The sequence below is a fragment of the Mustelus asterias genome, chromosome 13 (assembly GCF_964213995.1).
Source record: "Mustelus asterias chromosome 13, sMusAst1.hap1.1, whole genome shotgun sequence".
Classification (NCBI taxonomy): Eukaryota; Metazoa; Chordata; class Chondrichthyes; order Carcharhiniformes; family Triakidae; genus Mustelus; species Mustelus asterias.
Genome location: NC_135813.1, coordinates 63,493,292 through 63,505,773, shown reverse-complemented (window position 1 = coordinate 63,505,773; position 12,482 = coordinate 63,493,292). Strand labels below are relative to the sequence as shown.

General features: G+C 43.7%; 1 non-coding gene across 1 annotated transcript; it reads right to left on the bottom strand.

Annotated features, from left to right (window-relative positions):
• Positions 1-1,987: 1,987 nt before the first annotated feature.
• trnag-gcc (transfer RNA glycine (anticodon GCC)) lies at positions 1,988-2,058 on the bottom strand. The gene has a single exon. It is a non-coding gene; the product is annotated as a tRNA-Gly (tRNA).
• Between the last annotated feature and the right edge of the window lie 10,424 nt (positions 2,059-12,482).

Sequence of the window (12,482 nt, the reverse complement as noted above, 5' to 3'; positions counted from 1 at the left end):
TACTGAGTCCTGGGTTGTGGGTCACTATCTCCACTCCCTGGTGTAAGCCCCTCTCCACCACCCTGTCTGGTTAATGTTCCCACTGAACTGTGTACAGCAGCTTAAATAGGTACTGCTCAGGCCTTGTTCTATGGTCAAATATGTGTGTGCTCAGCCTTGCAAAAATAAATCTAAAGGGGACACGCACAGCAAAGGCAATATTGCTCTCTAGTCATAGAGCTTTACAACAGAGAGAGAGGCCCTTTGGCCCATCGTGCCTGCACCAGCCATCAAGCTTCTATCCTCAACCCATTATCCAGCAGTTGGCCCATATCCTTGTATACTATAGCATTTCAAGTGCTCATCTAAATGCCTCTCTGGGCGGCACGGTGGCACAATGGCTAGCACTCCTGCCTCACAGCGCCCTAGGGACCCGGGTTCAATTCCCGGCTTGGGTCACTGTCTGTGAATTTGTACGTTCTCTCCGTGCTTGTGTGGGTTTCCTCCGGGTGCTCCGGTTTCCCCCCACAGTCTGAAAGACGTGCTGGTTAGGTGCATTGGCCATGCTCAATTCTCCCTCAGTGTACCCGAACAGGCACCGGAATGTGGCGACAAGGGGATTTTCACAGTAACTTCATTGCAATGTTAATTTAAGCCTGCTTGTAACACTAATAAATAAACTTTAAACTTAAATATGAGTGTTTCCACCTCTACCACCTTTTGAGGCAGAGAGTTTCAGATTCCCACCACCTCCAGGATGAAAAATAATCTTCAAATCCCCTCCAAATCTCTTGCCCCTGACCTTACAACTATGCTACCTGGTTATTGTCCCCTCTACTGTGGAGAAAAGTTTCTCTCTATCTATGTCCCTCATAATTTTGTACACCTCAATCAGGTCAGAGCAGAAACAGATATACATATATGTATATCTAGTACCTGTCTTTTGAGCAACATTTCATTATCATGTACCTTGATTACGTGGTCATTTAGGCTCCTCAACTACAATCAGGCTCCTCAACAATCAGGCTACCAAGCCTCATATAACATCGGGCTCAAGTGGCCACTTCAAGTTCGGATTGTCATACTCTCCAGGATTAACCTGGAGTCTCCAGGAATTGAAAACCAATCCCCACAACAATTCTGAGTGCAACACTGGAGATAACTTTTCAGGGTATTAAAAAAAGACTTTTATTTATAATTATCATAGAATCCCTACAGTACAAAAGGAGGCCATTCAGCCCATCGAGTCTGCACCGACCGCAATCCCACCCAGACCCTATTCCCATAGCCCCACACATTTACCCACCTGACACTAATGGTCAATTTACCATTTACCATCAACCTAACCCGCACACCTTTGGACTGTGGGAGGAAACCGGAGCACCCGGAGGAAACCCACGCAGACACAGGGAGAATGTGCAAACTCTGCACAGACAGTAACTGAGACCGGAATTGAACCTGGGTCCCTAGCACTGTGAGGCAGCAATGCTAATCATTGTGCCGCCATCTTAATGTTTTATCTTTGAACCTTTCTCTTTACCAGATATAAAGAATATTGAAAATGGGGGAAAATAGGGCTGTCTGGCTGACAATCAAACATCATCCAATTGGGTAATGAGTCTTTTCGCTTTCCGATTAGCCTAGGAACGCAATGCATCGCAGAGGTGGATATGTTTATAGAATCATACAATCCTTCAGTGCAGAAGGAGGCCATTTGGCCCATTGAGACTGCACTGACCACAATCCCAGCCAGGCCCCATTCCCATAACCCCATGCATTTACTCTAGCTAGAGCCCTTGACACTAAGGGGCAATTTAGCATGGTCAATCCACCTAACCCGCACATCTTTGGACTGTGGGAGGAAACTGGAGCTCCTGGAGGAAACATGGGGAGAACGTGCAGACTCTGCACAGACAGTGACCCAAGCTAGGAATCGAATCTGGGTCCCTGGTGCTGTGAGGCAGCAGTGCTAACCACTGTGCCACCATGCCGCCCAGAAAAGGGGCTTTGCATTGTCCAGGAATCGAACCCGGGCCTCCCGCGTGGCAGGCGAGATCTCTACCACTGAACCACCAATGCACACAATGCACAATGCTGGCTGACTAATGGCTGGAGTGTGAGGGAAATTCGTGCGATGGAACCTCCAGGAATACATTTGCTAGCAAGTCTACTTCAGGTGTAAACCTGGACACTGTTGGCCAGCTGTCCAAGCTTCTCAGCAACCTTTGCAACAAGAAATAGCAATTCAGAGCAGGAACACAAACTGATTTCCTTTGCTCCCCCCATTCCAGACCCAGTGGCACTGAGGCTAACCTAGTGCTCCTACTGTCTCCCAGGCACAGCTCAATGTGCATGAAAAGAGGTTCAGTAAAAATTCATACATGGTAAGATCTTAACAAACGCATAAAACATAACAGACACTGTTTCAGAACAACGCTTCTTAATGATTGAGGGGTTTGATTAAGGGTGTCCAGAGGTAGATATAGAGCAGACTCTTAGAAGTGCCTGCCATTTCCTCGGATGAATGTTAATCCCCTTAACTATTTCCAGGTTTCTATACTCCATCTTTCCAGCAGGCTCTGTGTTATTTATCCAGCTTTCATTTTATAAACCCCCTTTTTCATTAGGATCCTAGTGTTCACACTTCCTGGATATCCGCAGAATCCAGTGGGATCTGTGCTGCAGAATCACAATTTTATTTAATTCTTTGCCGGGATCGGTCTTCATGTAAAATCCATTTGGCAAATCTTTCTTTTCGATTTGGTTCGTTTGCAGAAGCATCATTTATTTGCCACAGAAACACAGTGCTGTAGCTGCGATCTACAAACTCCTCCTTGCTGAAATTAGGCAAAATATCTGTGGGTTTCTCCCTCAATAAAGAAAATAAGATATGCTAAACACTTATTCATGGAAACGCCTGGAAACATGCAGTGAGTGACATTCCCCCCTGCTTTTTGTCCCTGTGGAATATAGAAGACAGGAGCAGTCAGGAACCACACACTCCTGCACACACATACACACACACAAATAGATACACAAGCAAAGGCACACACACACAGCCATACAAATAAACATGTGCAAGCATGGACATACACACAAGGAAAGATATACACACCCATACAAATAGACATGTACAAACACAAATAGATACACATGCATGGGCACACACACTATTACATGCACACATGTTAATAGACGCACACACCCAAAGGACACATATGCACAAACATACACACACAGACTGCTAGCACGGTGGCACTGTAGTTAGCATCGCTGCCTCACAGCGCCAGGGACCTGGGTTCGATTCCCGGCTTGGGCCACTGTCTGTGTGGAGTCTGCACGTTCTCCCCGTGTCTGCGTGGGTTTCCTCCAGGTGCTCCGGTTTCCTCCCACAGTCTGAAAAACGTGCGGGTTAGGTGCATTGGCAATGTTAAGTTCTTCCTCAGTGTACCCAAACAGGCTTCAGAGTGTGGCAACTAGGGGATTTTCACAGTAACTTCATTGCAGTCTTAATGTAAGCCTACACGTGACACTAATAAATAAACTTAAACTTAAACGCACAAATAGACACACAAGCAGAGGCACAAGAATAGACACCAATACACACACACAAATGCACGCAGAGAGACGTATGCCCACACAGGTTACATGAACAGACATTCACTGCATGTACATAGACACACATTCAAATATGCAGATATCCTACAGGCACACACGCGAACATGCATGACAATGGGAGCAGATACACTGCGCACACACATGCACAGGCATTTGCATTCCTGCAAAAAAAAACCAAGCATATATTCTAAACTCACACAACATTTGTTCTCAAACCTGAAGGTTCAAAACAGCTAGAAGATGAATGAGATTAATTTTCAGCCTAGCCCACCAATTCCCCAGATGCATGTTTACCCCACTGAATACATTCAGTCTTCTTCATTCCAGCTTCACTTCAGGTTCCCAAGCTTCCACTTTATACATTCCAATTTTGAATGAGGTGCTAGTTTTCATGAACCCTGACTGGATTCAACTATTCCCAGATTGAATGAGATCTACACTCTTTGTAATGAAAACTTTATTAGGTTCCTTCCGCAAATGTTCAAATCATTGACCTTAACAATTACAAGGCTCTAACAGGATAGTAAAAGTATTTCTTGCCTTTCATTAACAGCAGTGTGAAACTGATTTCTTCCTTGTGTTAATTACCACAAATTTCACCCCCCCCCCCTCCTGACTTCTGCCAATACAGTTCTCATATCTTGTGCATCATTTACTGAGTTGAAGTTTTCATCATTTATTCTGATCTATCGCCGTGTTTTATATTTGTTTGGGAGCTTGTGGCAAGTTGCACTGTGTTATTGCTGAGGATAGCTCCAATCTGTAAATGAGATTAAAATTAACCTACTGCTCAGTAATATACACAGTAACTGTAATTCACAATGCTGTGTGTTATTATATAATATATACTGGGTCTGTCATTTATTTTGCTGTGTAATATGTTATGATATAACATACATGGTTTGTTATTCATTGTGTTGTGTGTTATATATACAGGGACTATTATTCACTGCCCTCTATGTTGTATACGGGCAGCACGGTGACACAGTGGTTCGCACTGCTGCCTCACAGTGCCAGGGGCCCGGGTTCAATTTTGCCCTTGGGCGATTGTCTGTGTGGAGTTTACACGTTCTCACCGTGTCTGCGCGGATTTCCTCCGGGTGCTCTGGTTTCCTCCCACAGTCTGAAGATGTGAGGGCATGGGATCCAAGGGGCTGTTGCCTTGTGGATCCAGAACTGGCTTGCCTGCAGAAGGCAGAGAGTGGCTGTGGAGGGGTCTTTCTCTGCATGGAGGTCAGTGACCAGTGGAGTGCCCCAGGGATCTGTTCTGGGACCCTTGCTGTTTGTCATTTTCATAAATGACCTGGATGAGGAAGTGGAGGGATGGGTTGGTAAGTTTGCTGACGACACCAAGGTAGGTGGTGTTGTGGATAGTTTGGAGGGATGTCAGAAGTTGCAGCGAGACATAGATAGAATGCAAGACTGGGCGGAGAAGTGGCAGATGGACTTCAACCCGGATAAGTGTGTGGTGATCCATTTTGGCAGATCCAATGGGATGAAGCAGCAGTATAATATGAAGGGTACCATTCTTAGCAGTGTAGAGGATCAGAAGGACCTTGGGGTCCGGGTCCATAGGACTCTTAAATCGGCCTCGCAGGTGGAGGATGCGGTCAAGAAGGCGTACGGCGTACTGGCCTTCATTAATCGAGGGATTGAGTTTAGGAGTCGGGAGATAATGCTGCAGCTTTATAGGACCCTGGTTAGACCCCACTTGGAGTACTGCGCGCAGTTCTGGTCACCTCATTACAGGAAAGATGTTGAAGCCATTGAAAGGGTGCAGAGGAGATTTACAAGGATGTTGCCTGGATTGGGGGGCATGCCTTATGAGGATAGGTTGAGGGAGCTTGGTCTCTTCTCCCTGGAGAGACGAAGGATGAGAGGTGACCTGATAGAGGTTTACAAGATGTTGAGAGGTCTGGATAGGGTAGACTCTCAGAGGCTATTTCCAAGGGCTGAAATGGTTGCTACGAGAGGACACAGGTTTAAGGTGCTGGGGGGTAGGTACAGAGGAGATGTCAGGGGTAAGTTTTTCACTCAGAGGGTGGTGGGTGAGTGGAATCGGCTGGCGTCGGTGGTGGTGGAGGCAAACTCGTTGGGGTCTTTTAAGAGACTTCTGGATGAGTACATGGGATTTAATGGGATTGAGGGCTATAGATAGGCCTAGAGGTGGGGATGTGATCGGTGCAACTTGTGGGCCGAAGGGCCTGTTTGTGCTGTGGCTTTCTATGTTCTATGTTCTATATTCTATGTGCAGGTTAGGTGGATTGGCTATGCTAAATTGTCCCTTAGTGTCCCAAGATGTGTAGGTTAGGTGGATTAGCAAGATAAAATATGTGGGGTTATGGGGATAGGGCTGGGGTGGGATGCTCTGTTAGAAGGTCGGTGCAGACTTGATGAGCCGAATGGCCTCCTCCTGCACTGTAGGAATTCTATGATCAGCACTAAATTCTCCCTCAGAACAGGCGTCAGTGTGGGGACTAGGGGATTTTTACAGTAACTTCATTGCAGTGTTAATGTTAGCCTACTTGTGACTAATAAATAAATAAAGCATAAAACGAAACTCTTATTTCTTTTGATATAACATACACTGAGCCTATGGCTAGTATTTTACAACCTCGCTTGTGTGAGGCTCGTAAAATCCCACCCGAGGCCAACAGAGAATTCCGTTCTGTGAGTCTCGCCAGGCCCGATTCTGGAGCGGGCGTGCCGGTAAAATTCCGACATTTTTCCCTAATTGTGCATTATGACCAAATAAACACAGGCACTGTATATAAATTACACTCCAATACTCTAGAAAACCAAATGGTGAAGGACAGAACGGGAGCCAATCTTTACACAATTCTATCAGCTTTTATTTACAAAGGTATCCATTACAAGTAGGTACCTCCTAACCAAACAACCATAGTTTCAGTCTGTTCCTATTGATGGGGAAACAAGTGAATCTACAGTTAATGTCCCCCACCTGCATACAATTAAACACAATTCATATACAATTAAATTATTCCCTTCTTTCTCTTAAACTGAGAATTAGAGTTTATATCTACAACCAAAACTTCAAAACAATTTTAATTAAAGACCTCCATATCCTATGCAACGCATTACATTGTGAGATGCCCCTCCTCTTGGACCAGTAACAATTTCTCCGTCCATGCATTTCTTTTTGTTAAACAAGTTGAAATCTTAGAAATCATTGAAACCCTACAGTACAGAAAGAGGCCATTCGGCCCATCGAGTCTGCACTGACCACAATCCCACCCAGGCCCTACCCCCATATCCCTAAATATTTTACCCGCTAATCCCTCTAATCTACGCATCTCAGGACACTAAGGGGCAATTTTAGCATGGCCAATCAACCTAACCCGCACATCTTTGGACTGTGGGAGGAAACCGGAGCACCCGGAGGAAACCCACGCAGACACGAGAAGAATGTGCAAACTCCACACAGACAGTGACCCAAGCCGGGAATCGAACCCAGGTTCCTGGAGCTGTGAAGCAGCAGTGCTAACCACTGTGCCACTCACTTAACTTTAGAGATTTCATCGAAACATGGTGTAATAAGTTTTTGGAGGCAGACATCTCTTCACCCTTTATTTACGATTCCAACAGCAGTACACAGAGTGCTATCAGTCAGCAGTCTACCTTCAGGAGTGCCAGAGGAACTGGCACTCCCGGTTAAATACAAGGAAAGGACTCCCTGATTGGCCCATCAATTGACTCCTTAATCAGGGAGTTCAGATTCCAATAGGCCAACTTCAATGGCCTGATTGAAGTCATTATACATGGAACCATAGAATGGTGACAAAAGAGTATATTCAGCCCTTCATGCACATACCAGGCATTCCTTCCATTCCAGCGTTTGTTTCAAGCTAGTAACATATTACAACCTATTCTAACTCACACCTTTTGGAGAGTATAAGTTATCCAGCATGAATGATTATCTATATAAAACTCAATGGGTAAACCATCTTCAGCCCCAACATAGTACAGAATCTCTTCTAAAATATTATCCTCAACTTATTAGTAACACATTTCTCAAATTGACCAGTACCATCCCATAAGAAATCATCAACCTGGATCATGAAAAATGCTTTACGTTTCCCATTTTGCTGCCAATAAAACATTGCGGGATCAGTTGAAGACAATGGATGGGATGTTCATGCACCTCCCCCTCCTCCGCGTGGTGGGCTTTCCGTCAGCAGAAGGGGCTCGCCATTGGTCGCCAGCAGATCTTCTGGTCTAGTGAATGCCTACGCTGTTTTGCATAGGGCCAGGGAGCCGTGGGGGATCACCTTTGGCAGGCCCAGAATATCCCACTGGTGAGAAGGGACCAAAGATCCCACCCAATATATTTTCAGCAAAACAAACGGCAGTAAAAAATACCACAACCCACAGCGGCATCATAGAATCCCTACAGTGCAGAAGGAGGCCATTCGGCCCATCAATTCTGCACTGACCACACTCCCACCCAGGCTCTATCCCCATAACCCCTTTGCATTTACCCTAGCTAATCCCCCTGACACTAAGAGGCAATTTAGCATGGCCAATCCACCTAACCCACACAGCCTTGAACTGTGGGAGGAAACTGGAGCACCCGGAGGAAACCCACGTAGACACAGGGAGAATGTGCAAACTCCACACAGACAGTGACCCAAGCTGGGAATCGAACTCGGGCCCCTGGCGCTGTAAGGCAGCAGTGCTAACCACCGTGCCACTGTGCCGCTTCATTCAGATCGTAGAGGCATTTATTTTGTTTCCATAGTTTCCCTTCTGCACTTGCTGCCTCTTTAGTTGGTTGCTCAGAAGAGTATTGCCCTGTAGAAATGTGGATTTTTGTAGATTGACATCTCTATGAATATGGGGCCAAAAGAGCTGAAATGATTTTTCATCTTACTGTTCCAGCTACAGGGAAAGTCCATTCTAACATCTGTAACGCTCAGTGCTCCTTTAAAACCCTTAGCTTTCCTTTTGTCTTGCAAGCCCCATCTGCAAGATATTTTTCAGTGTCACGTTAAGTGAAGGCATGCCATATTCATAACTACAAACTTTATTCAATGTGGACTCTGAAATGAACTTTCTCTTTTTAACATGAACTAGGTGCTGCTGCAAAAAAATGGAGGTTGAAGGTCAGCAGATCTTGCTTGTGTATTCAAAAACTGTCTCACTGTCTGACAGAGAAGGGTACACCTCAAGACAAAAAGATGTGGTCAACACCCATCCAGAAACCATGGGAAGACATTCCCGAATTAAATGGGTTTTTCTGAAACAAGCGGATCATAAGCCCCTCAGGATGAATGTCTTAAAATAATAAACCAGGATGCAGCTAATCAACCCAAGACCACCACCGTATTTGGGAAAGGAACTGCAGTTGTGGGGATTCATATGGTGAGGCAGCCACATTTGTCCCTTTGTAATCTCTACATGCTGACTGCAGGAAGTAAGAAGCAATGGTATCAGAAAGGGCAATAACATCTATGGCTCATGAACAGTGTTAAAGTGTAAGTTCTCCAAGCTGATTGCTTTTCGGGTATGCCAATACAGCAAACTGACCTCTTGGTAAAATGAATAGAAACAACAAACATTATAATCTGCTCCCTACAAGAGAATCCTGAAACGACTTTGGTGATGATTTTGGCTATTCATTTCACCTAAATTACCCTTCAGGAGTGAAGACGTTATCTTCATCAGGTCTGCAATGCATGTTTTCCAGAATAAGACATTCGAGTCAATTATGACCCATTCTTTCTTCTCACATAGTGCACTATTCTCTTTAACTGTACTTTCCTTACGTGTGTTTGTGTGTCTGATTGTATCGGTATGTGCTGTAGCTTTAGATATCAGAGCGAGCATGTTAATAAACTATCCTCTTTCTTTTTTTAAATACACAAAAAATGTGCTATTGGTTATTCAAATTGTCCACACGCACAGTGTAAAGGACAGGCACACATTTCCATCTCAAAATTTTAGTTTATTTATTAGTTACAAGTAGGCTTACATTAACACTGTAATTATGTTACTGTGAAGTTGCCACACTCCAGCGCCTGTTCGGGTGCACTGAGGGAGAATTTAGCATGGCCAATGCACCTAATCAGCACGTCTTTTGGACTGTGGGAGGAAACCAGAGCATCCAGAGGAAACCCACGCAGATACGGGGAGAATGTGCAGACTCCGCACAGACAGTGACCCAAGCCAGGAATTGAACCCGGGTCCCTGATGCTGTGAGGCAGCAGTGCTAACCACTGTGCCAGCTTACTGGTGGCAGACAGTTCGGGAGGGAACAAGGAGTTCTCTCTCACCCTGTCTGAAATCAGTATAAATCTATCCGTGACAAAGTTGGTTCACCCTTATCTAGAACCTCAAAATACACTCAAAATCTCTTCGATCATTTAATTCTCTTTATTTTGACTCTTATTAGTTTATCCTGAAGTTTATTGGCAGTCACTAAAACCTCACTAACATCAAGACTTCTGCTTCTAGTTATGTTATGTGACTTTTCTGTGGCCTTTATTTTATCACCTAATCTATTCAAGTTAAAGCCTCTACTTCTATTTTTATGTCTGTTGGGACTGCTGCTGTGAGACCTCCCTATTACACTATTGGAGGCTCTTTTTCTGATATATAATCATTTCCTGACGCAAGAGTCACTTCTGGATGCACTATTAGTACTTGCACGAGACTTTCTTACTGCTACCTTTTCATCCTATTCAGTCTATCCACAGATCTTACTTCCTGGCTATCGCCCTGAACATTCAACCATTATTTAAATCCGCCGTTAGCTTTTGTTGCACATCCCACAATTGTCACATCCCTCCATCCACCAGATCCCTCTGGAATATATGTCACTTGAAGACCCAATCATGGCTATTATCCTGCTTCCTGCCATGGCCAATATTAGTTTTCTGTCTGACATTTTTTGCCTTCACTTTTAGGCAACTATCCCCTGCTGCTATGTTATAACCCACAAAGCCAGGTAATGAAGGATAGATCTGGAGTAAATCTTTACACAATTTTATAAGTATGTATTTACAGAGATGCACATTGCAAGCACGTATCTCCAAACCCAACGACCAACATTTCAGTCTGTTATGAGAGCATAAGTGCATCCCCAATTAATACCCACCTTTTATATGAATTAAATAAAATTAACATGCATAGGGTGTGTTATCCATTGCACTGTGTTTTTATTCTCTGCTGTATTATGACATATTACATACAGGGTTTGCTATTACTGTGCTGTGTTATTATATAAGATACTATTCATTGTACTGTTTTGTTATATACAACAGATTTGTTAATTATTGTTCTGTGTATTGTGTTTCTACATGCACAGGCTGTTTAATTCACACCCTCGTTTCTTATGGCATACTATATACAGAGTGTAATATTCGTCGTGCTGTGCTATGTATTATATAATATGCAAAAAATCTGTTTTTCATTGTGCTGTATAATATATAATATTGTGATAATCAATGGTTTATTACAAATATTTTTGTGAATATGGTGGTATTCTGTAAAGAAGGCAGTGTGTATGTGTGTGTCCATGATTAATTAAACTGGGGGAAGGTTAACAAAGACAACTGTTCTGGGAGATCTGAGAGATCTAAGGGATAAAGGTGTTAGATTCATGCATTTGTAATGAGAGGTTATGGTGAGGTTGGATTTATAAGTAAATTTGTTAAGTTTAAAATTTGTATTACGGAATTGGTTATTCAGCTGTTGAATTTCAAAGAGAAATTCCAAAGTGACAACGAACTTTACAACTTACAAAGGTTTCATCAGTAAACAGGGGAAGGTATATTCCATTTTATTGACCCAAAAGTGGAGGCAATAGGAAAGCATGAAAGATGTTTATACTTTGGGTCCCACCTGCCACGGGAATTGTAGTGGGATTTTCCGACATTGGGGCAGGCGTGGCCAGAAAATCACACCCGATGTGTTTGAGGACAATGGAATTTTAAGGATATTTAAGGTAAGTTGTTTCACTGAGTTATTTTCTAAAGTGCCAGCAACTTTTTGCCTTACTGGGTATTTATAGTTAAAAATCTATAAGGGGGTTGTTGCCAAGAAGATAGGCTACTTGTGTGTTCTGACCAAGTGGGCTTTTGGTGGTGGTTGTTCTGTGTTAACTGAGCAACTTATGTGCTTATGTTTTTTTCTTGTTAATAAATCTTTCAATTTTTAAAATCCAAAATGTGTTAATGGAGTTCTCTGCTTTTGGGATCAGTAACTTTTCCTTCTGGTTTTACAAAATGCAAAAATCAGTAAGACGGGTTCCCGCTGGGCTCTGGTTTGCTCTACAAATCACGTTTGCTGTGGTCATCATTACACTATCAACAGGATTTGTTACTCACGATACTGTTCTGTGTTATTGTATTATAAAATAGTGGGGATCTGTTATGCACTGAGCTGTATTTTATTATGTGTAATATATACAGAGTCTGTTATTCACAGAGCTGTGTGTTATTAGGTTAGTTTGTTTATTAGTGTCACAAGTAGGCTTACATTAACATTGCAATGAAGTTACTGTGAAAATCCCCTAGTCGCCACACTCTGGCGCCTGTTCGGGTACACTGAGGGAGAATTTAGCATGGCTAATGCCCCTAACTAGCACACCTTTCAGACTATGGGAGGAAACCAGAGTGCCCGGAGGAAACCCATGCAGACTTGGGGAGAATGTGCAGACTCCACACAGACAGTGACCACGAGCTGGGAATTGAACCTGGATCCCTGGCGCTATGAGGTAATAATGCTAACCACTGTGCCATCGTGCCGCCCTAAACTAACCAAACTAAAACTAAACTAAACAGAGATGGTCGGCAGGCCTGGGGCCATCCAGAGAAGCTGGACACAGTGCCCTGATCACCACAGTGACCTCAATTTGTCTGTCA